Raw genomic sequence first — 17,603 nt, 5'->3', positions numbered from 1 at the left:
AGTAGTTTCCAAGCGATGGAGTGGAGAGGGCCCTGCCTTCCAGCCAGGTCCCCTGGGGACAAGGACCACATATTCCTCCAGCCATTAGTGTCTGCAGCCTCTCTGCAAACAGGGATTAAGCAACAAATGTCCCTTTCTGTTGAGCATTTGACCTTATCTCAAGTGTGTCATCAGCTTCGAGAGTCATGGCTTATGTCAGTGTGGGTGAAAAACGGCCTCCACGGCTTCCAAATTGGGATCGCTCTGCTCTCAGCAGCAGATGTAAGCCAAGCTCATGGTAAGTGGCAATAAATGGCTTGGAAAGAGGCAGTGAGTCCCTCACCGCCGTCAACCATGGGAGGGCAGGTTCCGGGCATCTCTCAAGCATGGCCCCTGCATCGGCCTCCCTGAATGGGGTCTTTGGGGCTCAGCCCACAGCAACCAGGGGCTGCAGAAGTCTCAGGTCCCCACGGTCCTGCTCAGAGCAAGATTCAAAGTCAGGCTGCAACCGGCGACAGCTCTGTTACAGCCCCTTTTGCAAATTTTCCTTTGCAAGTATCAGCTAAGCACCTGCCTTTCTCCCCACGTCCAGGCCTCCCTCTGGTGCCATACTGAGGCCTGGACAGGTTCTAGCCATGGGACATTGGAGCCCATGAGTGAGGGCAGATCTTCAGCGTGAAAACGGTGCTTCATCTTTGACCAAACACCTTTTCTCTGTGTGTCTCCACTGACACTTCAATCACACATCAAACAGACGGACTCTCGTCTGCACATTGCTTCCTCTAGCATCTTTTTATCAGAATCTTAAACACACAGATGTCAACATGTTATCTTAAAAATTGCTGATAGGCTGTGACTTTGGATAAGCCCTCGGAAGCAGTCCCCTGTTGTCCATGCCGGCGACCCGCAGACAAGCACTGCCACTGTTTCCACTATAATAGAAGCGTTCTGTGAAACGCAGGGCTAATTTCCAAGTGTCTTTCACCAAAAATCGGTTCCTGAAAGCCACAAGTAAATACCTAATACCTATAGCCCTGGCTGTGCGCCAGGCCCTGCCCTAGGGACCTACAGATATTGAGGTTGGCAAATGTAGACCAAAGACCCACTACATGTCAGAAGAGACAAGAGGCCAGGCATCATGGCTCACGCCTATAATCCCAACATTTTGGGAGGCCAAGGCAGGAGGATCACTCGAGCTCTGGAGTTCAAGAACAGCCTGGGGAACATACTGAGACCCCCTCTCTACCAAACATTTAAAATACAGCCAGGCGTGGTGGCATACATCTGTAGTACCAGCTGCTTGAGAGGATGAGGTAGGAGGATCACCTGAGCCCAGAGAGGTCGACTCTTCAGTGACCCATGATCACACCACTGCACTCCAGCCTGGGTGACAGAGTGAGACCCTATCTCAAAAAAGGAGGTAAGAGACAGGAGGGGCAGACATTCATAAAGAGACTGTAGAGAGACAATAACATGGTCAGAAGAGTCACAGGTAACAGAGATGAAAGCTCAGCTGAGTGAGGGGCTAACTCCACTCAGAGCAGCGTGAGAATTGGCTTCTGTAGTGAGGTGAGTTTTCAGCTGGCTCTTGCAGGATGAATGGGAGTTTTCTGGAGTGGAGATGAAGGAGAAAAAGTGGCTGGCTTTCTATGACAGCATAGGCAAAGGGCTGAGGGATGGGAGGATGTTGCCTGAGATGAAGCTGGGAAGATGGGACAGGACCAGTATTGAGGGGCCTTGGATGCAACACCAGCTGACATCAGAATGCTCTGGGCCACATTTTTTAAAATCGAAGTTTAAGTTAGGAGTGAGACAGACGGACGTTGCCACATGATCCCTGATGTCCGTCTGCCAGCTCAGTGATCCAGGCACTGCCACTCCTTCAGGTAACTCCATGGGGTCCCACTAAGCACCAGATGCTCTATGTGGCTGTGGCTCCACCCAGCTGGGGACCCAAAGCAGCATCACTGAAGGGACCTCCAGGCAGTGCCCACATGCAGATTTCAGAAGACAGGAGATTCATGATGGAGGCGGAGTTGCACCTGGGGTAAACCATCAAGTCTGAAAAGTTGGGGAGAAGTAGGTGGAATATGGATAGAAGGAATAATAAAAGCCAAGAAGCAGGGGTGGACAGGTGTGTCCTGCCCATTCCCTGGGAGATGGCAGCTTGTCATGCAGAGTCTGGAAGAAGGAGAAGGATGCCTGGGGAGATGCCTTGAATGTCAAGTCCAGATGTTAACCTTTATCCTGCAGGTGACAAGGACTGGAACCAGTGGGTGAAGCAGGGAAGAGCAATGAGGACAAGGCCACAAAGGACAGTCAGGAGCTCCAGGAGAAGAGAGGCAGCACTGCAACCAGGGTAACAGTCGTTACCCAGCCCACAGGGAGACACCCGTCAGGCAGCTGTCCCCCCAGTGCAACCAGCACTGCTTCCCAGGGCACCCAGGCCCCAGGAAGGTGGCCCCTGGTCCCGCTTCAGCCACCACAACCCACACTGACCCCCATCGGGTCATCACCTCCCTCAGTCTCTGGGCGGTTGCTAGAAAAACTCCACCACCGGCTCTTCCTTCCTCATGTCCACTTCCATCCGATTTCGGGGCTGCTCCTGCTCTTGGAAAGGCCCTTCCTACCCTGAATGAAAGAGAAGGATGCCTGGGGCAGCTGCTGCAGGGAAGGCCTCAAACATCAAGTCCGGGTGTTAGACCTTTATCCTGCAGGTGACAAGGACTGGCAACCAATGGGAGGTGGAGCTGGGTTTTTTGTTTGCTTTTTTTTTTTGTTTTAGAGACAATATCTCACTCTGTCGCCCAGGCTGGAGGGCAGTGACGTGATCACACTGCAGCCTCGACTGCCTGGGCTCAAGGGATCCTCCCACCTCAGCCTCCTGAGTAGCTGGGATTACAGGCTATGCCACCACGCCTGGCTAATTATTTTATTTTTGTGGAGATGGTGTCTTGCTCTGTTGCCCAGGCTAGTCTCAAACTCCTGGCCTTAAGCAATCCTCCCACCTTGGCCTCCCAAAGCACGGAGATTAAAGGTGTAAGCCACCATGCCTGGCTGAACACATATTTTCTAAACACCATCTGGTACCCCTATTCCAAGCCATTCCTCCTCTCTCAACCCTCAGGGTGCAAGAAGTGGATGACCTTTGACCCTCATGCTCAACAGGGCTTTCTGGTTTCCATCCAATGCAGGAAGAAGAATCCTGTGTCCAGACCCACATCCATGCCTGAAGGTCCCATGCAACCAAAGCAGGTTCCCACCCAGGACATGATTCAATAGGAAAAGCACTGGGTGTCCACTTTGTGCCAGCCCACTGGGATCGTGCATCCACAAGAGGGTCTTGGCCTTGACACCCTCTTCACCACCAGGCCCCCAGCATTAACACAGCCTGTGGTCTGTCATGGGCCCTTAATCAATATTTTGGGAAAGAAAGAAAGGAAGGAAGGGAAGGGAAGGGGAGGGGAGGGGAAGGAGGGGAGGGGAGGGGAAGGGAAGGGAGGAAAGGAAAGAAAGAAAGAAGAAAGGGAGGGAGGGAGGAAAGAAGGAAGGGAGGGAGGAAGGAAGGAATGAAGGAAGGAAGGAAGGAGAAAGAAAGAAAGAAGGAAAGAAAGGAAGGAAGGAAGGAAGGAGAAAGAAAGAAAGAAGGAAAGAAAGAAAGAAAGAGAAAGAAAGAGGTGGGCAGAAGAAGAGAGGATAAAGCGGAGGAGTAAGTGAGTAGCAGGCCCTGGGGCCACAGGCATGCAGGCGTATATGTGGTTTAGGCTGTGTCCACATCCAGCTGGCAGAGTGGAAGAAGGAAGGGAAGGGAAGGGGAAGGGGAGGGGAAGACGAAGGGGAAGGGAAAAAAGGGAAGGAAAGGAAGGAAGGGAAGCAGATGAAGGAAAAGAAAGAAAGGAAAGAAAAGAAAAAGAAAGAAAGGAAGGAAGGAAGATGGGCAGAAGAAGAGAGGATAAAGGGGAGGAGGAGGAGTAAGTGAGTAGCAGGCCCTGGGGCCACAGGCATGCAGGTGGTGTATGTGGTTTAGGCTGTGTCCACATCCAGCTGGCAGAGTGGAAGAAGGAAGGGAAGGGGAGAGGAGGGGAGGGGAGGGGAGGGGAGGGAAGGGAAGGGAAGGGAAGAAAGGAAAGAAAGAAAGAAGGAAGGGAGGGAGGGGGAGGAAGGAAGGAAGGAAAGAAAGAAGGAGAAGAAAGAAAGAGAGAGAAAGAAAGAGAAAGAAAAGAAAGAAAGAAAAAGAAAGAAAGGAGAGAAGAAAGAAAGAGAAAGAAAAGAAAGAAAGAAAGAAGAAAGAAAGAAAGAAAAAGAAAGGAAGAAAGAAAGAGAAAGAAAGAAAGAAAGGAAGGAAGGTGTGCAGAAGAAGAGAGGATAAAGGGGAGGAGTAAGTGAGTAGCAGGCCCTGGGGCCACAGGCATGCAGGTGTGTACGTGGTTTAGGCTGTGTCCACATCCAGCTAGCAGAGTGGTTGATGGGGTGCAGCCACCTCCACAGGGCCTCCTGGAACTTGTCAGCAACTCTTTCTCAGTTGTTCACCATCCGAACTGGGCAGACCCCAGACCTTAGCAAGGTACAGATCTACCTTCCTGGATACAGGAGGCATAGTCTTGAAAACCTGAGTTGCATTTGTTTTTTTTTGTTTGTTTGTTTCTTTGTTTTTGAGACAGAGTCTCATTCTGCTGCCCAGGCTGGAGTGCAGTGGCGTGGTCTCAGCTCACTGCAACCTCCGCCTCCTGGGTTCAAGCAATTCTCCTGCCTCAGCCTCCCGAGTAGCTGGGATTACAGGTGCCCAGCACCATGCCCAGCTAAGTTTTGTACATTTAGTAGAGACTGGGTTTCACCATGTTAACCAGACTGGTCTGGAACTCCCGACCTCAGGTGATCTGCCCACCTTGACCTTCCAAAGTGCTGGGCTTGCAGGCGTGGACCACCACACCTGCCACGTTTGTTGTTTTTAGGAGGAGAAAAAGAAATATATTTGATTTTAATTGTGCAAGACTATCTGGGCTAATTTTAAGGATTTCTATGGGAAATTCTTTTGCACAAAGAAGAGTAGCTCCCTGGTTTATGTTTGCTAAATGATAATTTCCTATACCAAATTTCCTTCACACAGTTAACACCTGTGTGCTTCAGAAGTCAGAGCCGCCCACCGCAGGAATTTGTACACCTGCCCTTCCCTCCATCCTCATCACAACCATGTAGATCACATGGGATCCAGTGGATTCCACCTCTGCGGTAGCTTCTGCCAAGCCAAGCCATACTTCCTTCCCTCACTATCGGCCTTTGTCTGGGTGATGCATTAGTAACTTACAAGTGGGACCAAAAACACGCAAATACTTCTAGTTTTCACACAGAACTTCCTTTTTAGAAAAAAAAAAAATTCCCTGCCCACATCCCATCCACCAAAAGAATGCTTAATCAATGAAAAAATTAACTGTATCCCTAAATAAAGAAGTGCAGATATTTTCTTTACAGTGCTTTATTAATTTGTAAATACCATTATTGAATTTTTGAAAGTTCTAATTTAAATGTATTGATCTATTATTGTTTTGTGGATTTTCCACCCAAATGTCTTGGAGAAAAAGCACGGGGGGCACTGGATAGACCATGCAGTTGCCGAAACTTCACCAAACCATCAAATAAGAGCTTTGCATAGATGATGCACAAGGACTTACAAGGTGTCCAGACCACTAAGCTGACATGTTTATGCTTAATTCAAATCGGACAACTTTCTTCTAATAACTGTGTCTGTCCCTAGCCATAACACGGAAATGGGACATGGATGCAGAGCAGTCTCTTTGCAGACGGGGGCAGCAGGGAGGGGAGGGAGCAATCCGTGGAAAAGAAGTGAACACATCAGCCAAAATGGGAGCCAAAGAAGGTCATTTTTACCCAAAATGTCTCACATGGCCATTTTCATTGAGACTTAAACCAGGGAATGGAAAGCATTCTCTTCTCTCTGCTTGTTCTCTTCCAAAACAAGAATTTAAATTAAGAACTATTTGCTGGCTTCCCCTGTAGCAAACTTCATGGGTATTTATTTAGCAATGCTTTGATACTTTAAGGATATTAGGATGGGGACACACAGGCCAAGAGATGAAATACACAGAACCGCATAGATTGCTCCGGTCAGCTCCACCTCCCTGCAGACTCTGAACGCTTCTGTCCCTTGCACTGTCCCCTACCATGGAAAGAAAGCCTGTTTACAACGTTCCCCATCAACCACCCCGCATCCATACCCTTTGAGGCTTCCTATGGCCCTTGGAATTAGCCCCTTGCCCCAGCCTGCAATGGTGCAAAGGCTCTGGGACGTGGGGCCATTATGGCCTAATTTCCCATCTCACCTCCCTGGTCCCTCATGCTCCAGCCCCAAATCCTCCAGCGTGCCAGGCCTGTTCCTTCCTTGGGACCTGTGCCCTGCAAGATCCCACTGTCTGGAAGCCTGGCTCCATCTTCCCATGCCAGTCCCAGATCAAGCGTCACTTCCTTAGAGAGGCCTCCCAAGACCACCCCATCTGAGTGAGGCACCCTGTCCCTGCCACATTCCACTTTTTTCTAGTGGTAATAATCCTGTTCATGTATGAGGTGACTGTGTAGCCTCTATCCACCCCTGCCTTCTCCCTCCCCATAACTTAAACAAGGACCTTGCCTGTCACCCAGTCCCCAGCACAGTGCCTGGCACATAGGAGATGCAAAGGAGCATTGATCTAATCAAGAGATATTAGCTCCCTCTGAGGGCGTGATTTGTGCTGATTATTAGATATACATAGACCAGGCATGGTGGTGGCTCACACCTGTAATCCCAGTGCTTTGGTAGGCTGAAGTAGGAGGATAGCTTGAGGCCAGGAGTTCAAGACCAGCTTGGGCAACATAGCAAGACCTTGTCTCTACAAAAAAATTTTAAAATTAGGTGAGTATGGTGGTGCATGCCTGCAGTCCCAGCTACTCAGGAGGCTGAGGCCAGAGGATCACCTGAGCCCAGGAGTTGGAGGCTGCAGTGAGCGGTGATTACATGGCTGCACTCCAGCCTGGGTGACAGAGTGAGCCTGTCTCTAAAATTAAAATTTAAAAATATGTAACAATATATAAATTTAGATAAATAAATTTATTTTAAAATAAATAAGAAACACGCATCGGGCACCTGGGTGGACTCAGGACCATTCCTTGCTGAGAAGCAGCCAGACCTGAGTCTTCTGGAAAATGCCACACACTCCTCCTTCAGGAAGCTGCACTTCTAAGGGAAATCAGAACACAGCTTCCTCCCTCTCACTGCCTTAAGGCTAAGCATCAAAGGGCAAGAGATTTCCTTCTGGTCTGAGAGGGCTCACATCCGATGCCACAGCTGGGTTTTCCTGCAGAGTTTGAAACAAATCAGTTGAATCACTTCGGAATTACAGAGTGCTAAAAAAGTTAACATTTATGACTCTTCTGTGTCTCCCCTCTTTTTTGGCCACTGATAACTCAGATTCACGTGGCCTCACAGTGTCTCAGGGCCGAGCCGTGGGTTCTCCGGGGGTGCTCGTGGGCCTGGCTGGGTTTAGCACGGTCTGGGCCATGCACTGCAGGGTGGCCCGTCTCCAACACTGACACCACGGCTCCCATTTGCAAGGACGAAGTTTCCTGCCAACGTTTAACCCCATGTGTGAATTTCTATGCAGGCAACAAGTAGTGCCTAAGGCTGGCTAATTAGGGGGTGCAATTGTCTAATTGGGCCATGTGAAAATGGGACAAAAGGGTGACTGCTGGCAAAAAAAAAAAAAAAAAATCTGTTTTCACAGAAAGGCCCTCCCTGAAGAATGCACTAGGACTTGGGCTATATTTTGCCTTGACTTCTTCTGTTGGGGTCTTCAGCTCAGCTCCCTGCTGGAGCTGCTCTGTGCAGGAGACACGAAGAGTGGCTATGTCCTCGGCAGTGGTGGCCTGGGCTCAGAAGTCCCTGCTCCATCACTGGCCAGCTCTGTGACATCTGGCAAATTTTTACCCCTCTGGATCTGAGCTCTCTCATTCACAGATCAAAAGCCTCAGCTCCTTCCCCAGGACTTCCCCAGTGAATATGAAATTAGGCAAGGTAAGTAGGGCACTTAGCACAGTGTCTGGCACAGAGAAAGCTCCTGAGTGACAGGCAGTCACAGTAGGTCCCAGGCATGCCTCGGTGGCTTTGCAAAGCTGCATCAGCACCCCTTACAGCATCCTCTGCAGCCAGTGGAATGAGTACTCCCACCTATGGCATCTCTTCCCTTCATCCACCCTGCACCACCCCTGGGCAGCCTACTTGGGCATCTTCCCACCTCCCACCGCATGCCCACCACACCCCCCAGCCCTTCCGCTTGTCTACCCTCAAGCCCCACACCTCCTTTTCTGGTCCTCACCCATGACCCTCTCCACCCTTCACCCCTTCCACCTGTCAGATCTCCTGGCAACGATGATACATCCCTGCCCCACCCCATCCTCCTTATGGTGACAGGAATCAACCCCACAGAAAGCATTCAACACACCCCCATGATGCACTGGGGTTGCAGAGGCTCAGTGGAGAAGACATCAGCCAGGAGTCCATTTTGCCAGACTTGGGAACCATGACTGACGCTCAAAGAATCAAGACCACATCACTGTCATCATGCCGGGCAGCACAGAGCTCAGGCTGGCTTCTCTTTCTTATCCTCACCTGGAGCTCCCAACACAGAGGCCATTCAGGAAGTGGCCAGGACCAACTGGACCCTCACAAACAAAAGTGGGAGAGGGATGCCTTACTCAAACCTTCCCACGGTATTGTCAGGAAAGCTCTAGTCAGGAGAATACACAAACTTCAAAACCGATCGCATTTGGGACATAAAAATAATAACCATCACCTCCATATCTCAAACCATATTTGACCGAGGTTTTCAAGGTGACGGCACATGTGTTATTTCCAACTGCCCATCTTCAGGACCAAAGCATTGGACAGGGCTGGAGCTATCACCCCCTCCCCACACTCCTCATGCCTGGGACTCTGGGAAATCCAGACCCCTGTCAACATCCTTTGGGAGAGACAAGACACAGGCCCACACCTTTGTCCCTCCAGCACTGGCACAGCGTTTTGCACACAGGAGGCCCTCAGGGGGTCAAAACTTGAAGTGAACAACTTCAGGAGGTCCAGAACAGAGACAAGCCATCTCCCACCTTGTTAAGGGGCACTCAAGGTTTCATGCTTTTCTTTCCTGTAAGAAAGTTCACCAGTTTTTGTTCCTGTCCCACTCCTTTAGAGCAAAAGGGACCTTGGCTGGAGCAATGCAGAAGATGGAAAGAAGACAATGAAGGGCAGAGACCTCAAGGGAGATGCAGTTGGGTCTAAGGCAGAACTTTCAAGAGCAGCCAGGATGTTCCCATTATCTCAGATGGAGCCAAACCACCCCGATTCAGCACCACTAGCATGTGTCGGAAGACCCAAATGTGGCAGGAGTTCGAGACCAACCTGGCAAACCTGGCAAAACCCCATCTCTACTAAAAATATAAAAATTAGCCAGACATGGTGGCTCACATCCGTAATCCCATTACTTTGGAAGGCCAAGGCAGGTGGATCACCTGAGGTCAGGAGTTGAAGACTAGCCTAGCCAACATGGCAAAACCCTATTTCTACTAAAAATACAAAAATTAGCCTGTAGTCCCAGCTACTTGGGAGGCTGAGGCACGAGAATGGCTTGAACCAGGGAGGCAGAGTTTGCAGTGAGCCAAGATTGTGCCACTTCACTCCAGCCTGGGTGACTGAGTGAAAATTTGTCTTTAAAAAAACATAAAAAGAACACCCAAACTTGGTTAGGGCATCCAGGCTAGGGGGACTAAGAAGCCTCCACTCATTGCCAAGTCCATTTTGGCATTAGGGAAGACAGCACAGGGACTCTCAGACCATGTTGAGACCATCAGCAAGGCCAAATCACTTGTTCAGGGGCACAAGATTTGAGGAGACAGGGCTGAAATTAGACTCCCAGCAGCTGGAGAGGGTGGCCTTGGGAGCCTATTGGGCAACAAAGAATCCACCCAACTGTCAGAGGCAGGTGAACCAGAGCAACTCCATCTTGAATAGGAGCTGGGTAAAATGAGGCTGAGACCTGCTGGACTGCATTCCCAGAAAGTGAGGTATTCCTAGCCGCTAGATGTTTATGGTTAAGGGAGCAGATTGATAATGGTTACTCAACAGACCCAGATTTGGGAGTATCCTAATATCCCAATATCTTGAGAACAAAGGCATTCCTAATTTTGCTTTAAAGATAATAAAATCAATTCTTGCAAAATATAGTAATTAAGAAAATTACTCCCTTATCACAAACCCTTGTAGCAGAGCACATCTCCCCATGATCTTTTTTATCCTATATATATGAGCATTGGACCTAGGGTGGACTCATTCCTTTTCTTACTTTCCTGAATGCCCTACTCTGTCTACAAGTAGCCATACTTTCACCACTTTACTTTCTTAATAAACTTGCTTTTGCTTTGAACTGCGGACTCGCCCTGAATTCTTTCTTACACAAGATCCAGGAACCCTCTCTTGGGGTCTGGATCGGGACCTCTTTCCTGTAACATCTTTCTGGCGACCACAGAAGCGACTATAGTGTGGAAACCCCTGGCCCAAAGGCTAACTTTGGGTAAGTGGTGGGGTCCTGCACAATGAGTTCTGTGAGCGCAGCCCACACAGGTAACATCCAGGACTCCTACCACATCCCGAGGCTCTGAGACCAGAGGGGCTGCCAGCTTTCCCGAGAACCTGAGCCAGGCTCAGGTTGTCCCCTTTCTTTCTCCTTCACATCTTTGCCCCAGTGTCAGGCCACGTTGGCTCTCTCGATGACAGAGAAGCTCCATCCCCTTCCAGGGCCCCCATGTCAGGATGGCCTTGTCCCTAGCCCAGCATGCCTGCCGGCCTCCCCTGATGGACTATGAGCCCACGGGGCAGCCAAGTAGCAGAGGCCTGCAAACGCCTGTTGGCCATCTGCCCCATACCCACTGTGCACACAGAACCAGCCAGATGCTGGGCGCAGCAATGAACCCGAAGGTAAGGTCCTAGCCTGGGGGTGGGGTCTGGGCAGGGGGAGGCACATGTGCTTTAATGGGGGAGCCAGGCAGCAGTCAAGGGAGTCAACTGGACAACGTGAGTGACTGAATGGGAACACTGGCTGGGTAGAGTGTCAGGGAGGATGTGCTGAAGAGGGAACCCACACCGTGGAGCTGAGAGTCACAGGAAAAAAGTGCCTCCAGGCAGGAAACAACCCATGCAAAGGCCCTGAGCTCACTGACACTCCCACCACAGCTCCCTCCCACCACAGCTGCTTCCCACTCTTCTTCAGACCCTGGCCCATTCTGTTTCTGAAATTGAGCAGATGCCCTGCCCAGCCCCACGGAGTATCCAGTGGGTGCTGACTATCTGTGTGAAATTGACAGGTGCTGCACCACCCTGGGTCTGTGAGGGCCCTGGTGGCTGTTCCCAGCCTCATTATCTGGTATAAGTAGTGGGAGGCAGGGGGCTGGGGTGGAGCAAATGGCAAGGCACCTCTGTGCTCAGGTCAGAGACACCGTCGCTCTCTGCGGGGTGGAACAGGGCCAGCCGACAAAGGCAAATACACCAGGGCAAAGACACAGATGGAGGTCAAGAGCCACCATCACCATCACCCTCAACAAAGGCGTGTATAGGGATTGGGGGAGAGGGGATGCCAAGGTATGGACCAGGGAGACTGGGCACTGGAAATTTCCTCAGGGACAACTTCCTGGCAAAGAAACCTTGGTACCCATGGAGCCACTAGAGGACAAGGGGTTGAGGGAGAGGGGGCTACAGCAGCTGTCCCCACCCTCAAGACATCAAGCACACACATGGGCATACACTCACATGGAGTGGGCACCCACGCACACTCATTACACACACTCATCACCCATGCAGATATACACATGGCTCTCACAGACGCTAGCCATGCACACAAACCTCAAACACACGTGCACAGGCACATGAGCACACACAGTCACACTAATGCACATCTACACGTATCCCTAACACACACATGCACACACACGCGCCCACACACACACGCGCATACAAGTGCAGAAAGCACCCACATACAGGTACTCACCACCCACATTCCTGTAAGCACTCAAATACAGACACACAGGCACACCAGGTGCAAACACGAACACATACGTGTGGTCACACACGCATCTATTTGGGCCCACACACGTGCCACGCCGGCACATTCCAGCCTGCACTCGCCCATCTCCAGGCACACGCCATGTACACTCATGCCCATACGTGCACAAGCGGACACCTGCCCCTACCCCCACACAGGCACTCACACCCCAAGTCCCGGGACCTCCCACACCCCGGGCCGCAGCGCACTGTGCGAGTGGAGGGGGTGAGCTCCCCAGCAGAGGCGCAAGGAGGGTGTAGGGTGCGCGGTGTGGCTGTGGGCTGCGGGCAGGGGCCGGGGGCGCGCCCGGGTCGGTGCCGCGTGGTGGGAGCAGCCGGCGCGCAGGTAGCGGGGAGCCCCCGCGCACCCAGCCCGCCGGTGATTACTATGCGGCGGCAGCTGTCTCCGGCGCGGTGACGGCGCCTCTAATTGATCTCATTATCTCCCCTCCGTAAGGTGAAGTGCGGCCGCTCGCGGGGCCCGGGCGCGGGCAGGGCCGGCTGGCAGCCGCGGGCCGGCGGGGGCAGCTCTTGGCCTCGGGGTGGCACTACCGCCGGGCGCCGCGCCAACGAACGCAGGCGGCGGGCGGCTCGGCGGCCGGGCTCGCGTTCCTGCACCGCGACCGCGCCGGAAAACACCCCGGGGCTGGGCGGCGTCTCGGAGACGCATTCCTTTGTTACTCCCACCGTCTTTGGTAATGATTATTAATGCCATTATGTCCCATTTCCCCTCACCTTCCCCCGCTCCCAGAGCCGCGCCCGCGCGCCCGATCTCCAGGCGCTTCGCTCCTCCTGGAACCAACAACAATGATCCTCAATTAACCCTCTGCCAGGGCTGCCTGCTCGTGAATGGGGCGCTCTTCCGGCTCGCGGGCGGCAGGCGCCCCAGCCCGGGCGGGGGGCCAGCCTCCGCTCCCCCGGCCCGACCCGCGGGGGCTCGCAATCCGCCCGGGCGCCGGCTGGGGGTGGCCTCGCAGCTCCCCCGGCCTCCCTCCAGGATGAAACTCGCCCTCTCTGGAGGAGAGAGGGCAGAGACGGTCCGAGAAGTTGCAGGAGGGAAAGAAAAAAAAACAACACTCAGTTTGTTGTGTTTTCCTTGGGTTTGTTTTCTTGCCAAAAAATTACCCCCTTTGTCTTTGCGCAAAAGAGGCAATCCGGGCACCTTCTGGTGGGCACCGAGGCGGTGCCAAGGCGCCTTTCTTCAGGGCGGTTTCTATTCCTTTTCTAGCCTCACCAGATATATTTTTAACATTAAAAAAGCACTATATTTAATTGGTTATGGATCTCTGTTCTCTTAGCACTACTGGATATCACAGAAAAACACATTAGTACAGAGCAATTAGTGCAATGGCAGTAAACAACTAAGGCACTATTAAGCTGTGGGTGATTAAATAGTATTACTTTATATTTTTTACGGTGCTAGACTAAAAGATGGAGATTTAAGATATATATATTTCCATTAATATTAATATAAAATATAAATAACAGGTGTCTTCCACTTCTTCTTAAGGTGCAATTTATACCCAGCACTTCAATCTATAGAGAACTACTTTTCTTATTGAAAAAAAACTCTTTCTTTATACACTCCAGGGCAATATTTCTTATCTTCATGCACCCGGATATTTAAGCAGAAATATTATTTAATTGGAGTTACGGACTCAGGCGAAATAATGCCCATACCTATATCACCATTAAAAAATAATAATAATAAAGCTTCCATCCCATTGAAATACGCTCTATCGTTTCTATATTTGCAAAGAGCGAATCGGGCATTATGTGGTGAATTGACTGCAGGCCCGGAAAACAGGCGGGCGGCGGGTGGGCTGGGGCCCTGGGGCTGGGGCCGGGCCGCGTGCACCTTGCCGAGGCCCACCCTGGCCCCGGCTCCCACTGCAGCTCAGGCCGCTCCTCCTCCGTGTGTGTAGATCATCCTGGAATTCTGGCACATCTTTCCTCGGCATCTGATTAAGTTAACAATGTGCTGCTATTTGCATGCAGATTTGCCGGGGCTTTCTCTCCAGCTGCTCCCAGAGACTTGGTCTTTCTCTGCGTTGTGATAGCACAGCAGTCCCTAAATGCAATCTTTGTCAGACCCAGGTGTGCTCTCATTGAGGACGCCTTCGTTCCAAGCAATTTTTCTTTCTGTAGCATTTATAAGGCTCTATTATAGTATAGCCACATCTGGAGGAAAATTCTCCTATTAATTATATACTTTTACCACTAGGAAGACAGATTCTAAAAGATACCAACAACATTTTTGTTGTTGTTGTTCTTATTTCTTTGACAGGCTGCGTTTTATTTTATTTTGTTTTGTTTTTCCAGGCATTTCAATATTTAAAGAGCCATTAACCAAGGGGTGGGGGGTGTGAATTTCTAGGAAAAAAAAAAGAACAACAGAACTAAAATCTCAGTGTCCGCCCTGCCTTACCTCACAGGGACAAGTCAGGGGAAAGGTGCCAACTGAGATCTCTCAAAAGACCTCCAGGCTGGACAAGGGATTCAGGATGAGGGCCTGGCCAGTGGGGAAGAGTTCCGTTCTACTGGAGTTTAAAAAAAGGTGGGGGGGGAAGAAAAGCACAAGTGCTATTAACCTTTAACCTAGTCTTCTCCCAGGTGGACATTCAAGCATGTCACCAAATCGCCAGACAATCTGATTTCTCTAAAGTCAAAAAGCAGAACCCAATTGGATCAGCATGGTGATCCCGATGCGGAGTTTTCTTTGTGTGGTAGGGTAATTTTTCAATTAGGTTGGAGACAGATTAAAAGCAAAATCTGGAGCTCAGAATTCATGCTTGTCTTTCAGAAAGAGTCAAGAAGCTTTGCCCAGGGAGTCTGAAAGTTACTTTAGAAGCAGGTGGGTTGTTTTGTTTGTTTGGTTGGTGTTTTTGCTTTGTTTTCAAATCTTTTGGTACAGTCAGATTAGATGGAGGGGCGGGTGATGGAGAGAATTAATGTAGGAATTATAGGAAAAGTTTTAACCATCGGATGGTCCCTTTCTAAATTATAATAAATTTAAAGGGCTAGAATTTTTTATTCAAAAATTATTTTGCAAAAGGGTGTGTACTTCGTGAACAAGAGTCCATGCATGAGTATGTGCGTGTCTGCATGTGGGTGTGTGCGTGTGTGGGTGTTCTATGCTGGGGAGACTGCACGCACACACACTTGCACACACACACACACACACACACACACAAAGAAAGCTGAATTACCTTGAGAACAGGGAAAATGGAAATGGAACCATTTTCACTTTTCAAGCCAAACTTCATCAGGTAAAAATCCAAGCAAGGTTTTGGTCACTTGAGTCCAGATCCTATGATGACAACGTGGAAACTCTCTTCTCCAGACTCACCTCCCCTGTTCCAAAGCTGGCCTCAGCAAGATCCCAGGGCCGTGTCCCGGCAGTACCAGGGGCGGCTCCCAGCAGGCCACGTGTGAGCAGCAAAATCACACAAGAGAGGCCTTTCTGAGTCCTGCCTCTGAAGGCTGGAGTCACTGCTCCCAGCTACTAACTGCCTCTGCTCACTGGTGCTAACCCCTTTCCCTCAAAATGACCAATTGTTTTCACTCTCTCTCTACAGAGGCCAGAAAGGCCCTGCAATTAGGGCCCATCTTTGGACCATGCCTCAGCCTCGGTTTTGTCAGCTCTGAAATGGGAAGAGCCAATCCCATCCTAAGTACATGCATGAAAGACTGTCAACCCTGTTCTAAATAGAAATGATAAATAAGGGTAAAGTTTACTCTGATTCTTTTTTCTTAGGTCTCATTTCCTCCAAGCCTTGGTGCTGAAATTAACTGCCCTTCTTTTACCTTACGAAAACAAGAAGCGGATTCTAGTTTCATGACACTTAAGGAAGAATCTATGCAAAAAGGTGGCAGATATTAAATGCATAGATTCTTCAATGTATATATATTCTTTATATATATACACACACACATATATATGCATACATATATATTCTCTATATATGCATTTAAACATATAATGCAAAAAGAAATAATTTATTTTCTAATTTGACTCTTTTGGGGCCGCTGCCTTTTCCATCTCCTGCTGGCTGGCAATGCCCCCTCCTTTCCCCTACAGATATCCAGATACCCTCCTGCAAAAATACAGCAGGGAGGCAGATGCAGTGATACTAGATTACATCACTGGATAGCATGTGGCATTGAGGGGAGAGGAAAAAAAAAAAAAAAAAGAAAAGACAAATGACATTTTGCTGCTATGGTGTGCTATTTTAGTGGTGATGGCTTGACTTTTGGCCCAAACGCATATGCCAATGGCAAGGCTAACTCCAGGGACTCACAAAAAAGAATGTGTGTTCACAGCTGTACTGTACACCAATACAGATTACATGTTTTCAGTGTTGCGGCCACAACAGAATGCTAATTAACATACTGGAGTGATGAGAGCGGCTGCAAGGGCCTTATTGTTCCATTATTTCATGAAGCCCAGCTGCCTTTGTTTATGTCACTTATCCTCTCGTGCCACAGGTTTTTACTCCAAAAATACTATCCCAATACAGCGTTAATATTTAAAAAACAAAGAGGTGGCAGATTGTCATTTTTGTGTCAGTCTCAAACTGCAGAACTGTTAAGCTGTTCTGGTTCGGTATTTAGAAATAATTTAACAGCCATATTCAGACACTGCCTGCATTCTAACATAATGGCTGAATACTTGAACCAAGCAAATGCATAACTATCCTGACATCACTTATGAGATTTAGATTGGTCAGTTAATGGAAGTCTTTACCACAATCAATACCATAACAGCTTCTTGAAATGAACGTGATTTTTTACACGGAGTGCTGCAAACAATAACTACAGAAATATACTACCTTTGTACCCAGCACAAAGAAGCTAAAATGCAAAATTAAGAAGCAATTACATTTTTGCAAACTAATATCACAGTTGATTATTAAAAACAAACACTTCCAAAAATATGTACTTATCATTTAATAATTGGAGGGCATTAATACCCCCTGTACCTGATTAATCATTTTTTTACACTTTTTAATAGCTGTTTCACCTACTGGCTACATTATCAGCTTGCTGTTAAGTATTGATATTGATGATTGATGTAATAATGATTAAATAAAAAGCCATATTTAGAACTTGATTTTTATAACATTTTTTGTCATAATCTTCATTCAAGAGAACACTGTCTGCTGTTTAAATTAGTTTTTTTCCCCTCTGTTTTGCCTGGATTGTGCATAAAAGTGACATTCTATAAAATACAGGTTTCCTCAAATAGTGTTCCGCCAGCAATCCATACATTCTACAGTAATTTGCAATCATGGTCAGGGGAGGTTGTTGTCTCAAGTTCAGAATGTTTATGGCGCATTGCTTCCCCAAAGAACAAAAACACCCTGGGGTTTTAGTTCAAATTTCCCTAAATGCACCTTTATTGACATCAGGTACAATAGTTGGGGAAATACGTAATACCCCAGCACAGACTCCATTCAACCAGAGTCATAAATTAAGTTAGAAAAGGTCT

The 17,603-nt window shown here is 49.1% G+C and overlaps 1 protein-coding gene across 21 annotated transcripts in view; it reads right to left on the bottom strand.

The window, feature by feature from the left end:
* ZNF536 (zinc finger protein 536) overlaps window positions 1-17,603 on the bottom strand; it is a 489,254-nt gene that overhangs the window by 325,796 nt on the left and 145,855 nt on the right. Inside the window, exon 1 of one of the 21 annotated variants that reach the window (XM_019016541.3) lies at window positions 15,322-15,860. The exons of 19 other annotated variants lie outside the window; for them this stretch is intronic. The gene's annotated coding sequence lies outside the window, so the exon portion shown is untranslated. Of the gene's footprint in view, window positions 1-15,321; window positions 15,861-17,603 lie in introns of those variants that run through there. One more of the 21 variants, XM_004060443.4, reaches the window with a different exon arrangement.

Source organism: Gorilla gorilla, chromosome 20 (assembly GCF_029281585.2).
Source record: "Gorilla gorilla gorilla isolate KB3781 chromosome 20, NHGRI_mGorGor1-v2.1_pri, whole genome shotgun sequence".
NCBI classification, from domain to species: Eukaryota; Metazoa; Chordata; class Mammalia; order Primates; family Hominidae; genus Gorilla; species Gorilla gorilla.
Note: the sequence above shows the minus strand (reverse complement) of the source record. Positions and strands in the feature narration are given on the sequence as shown.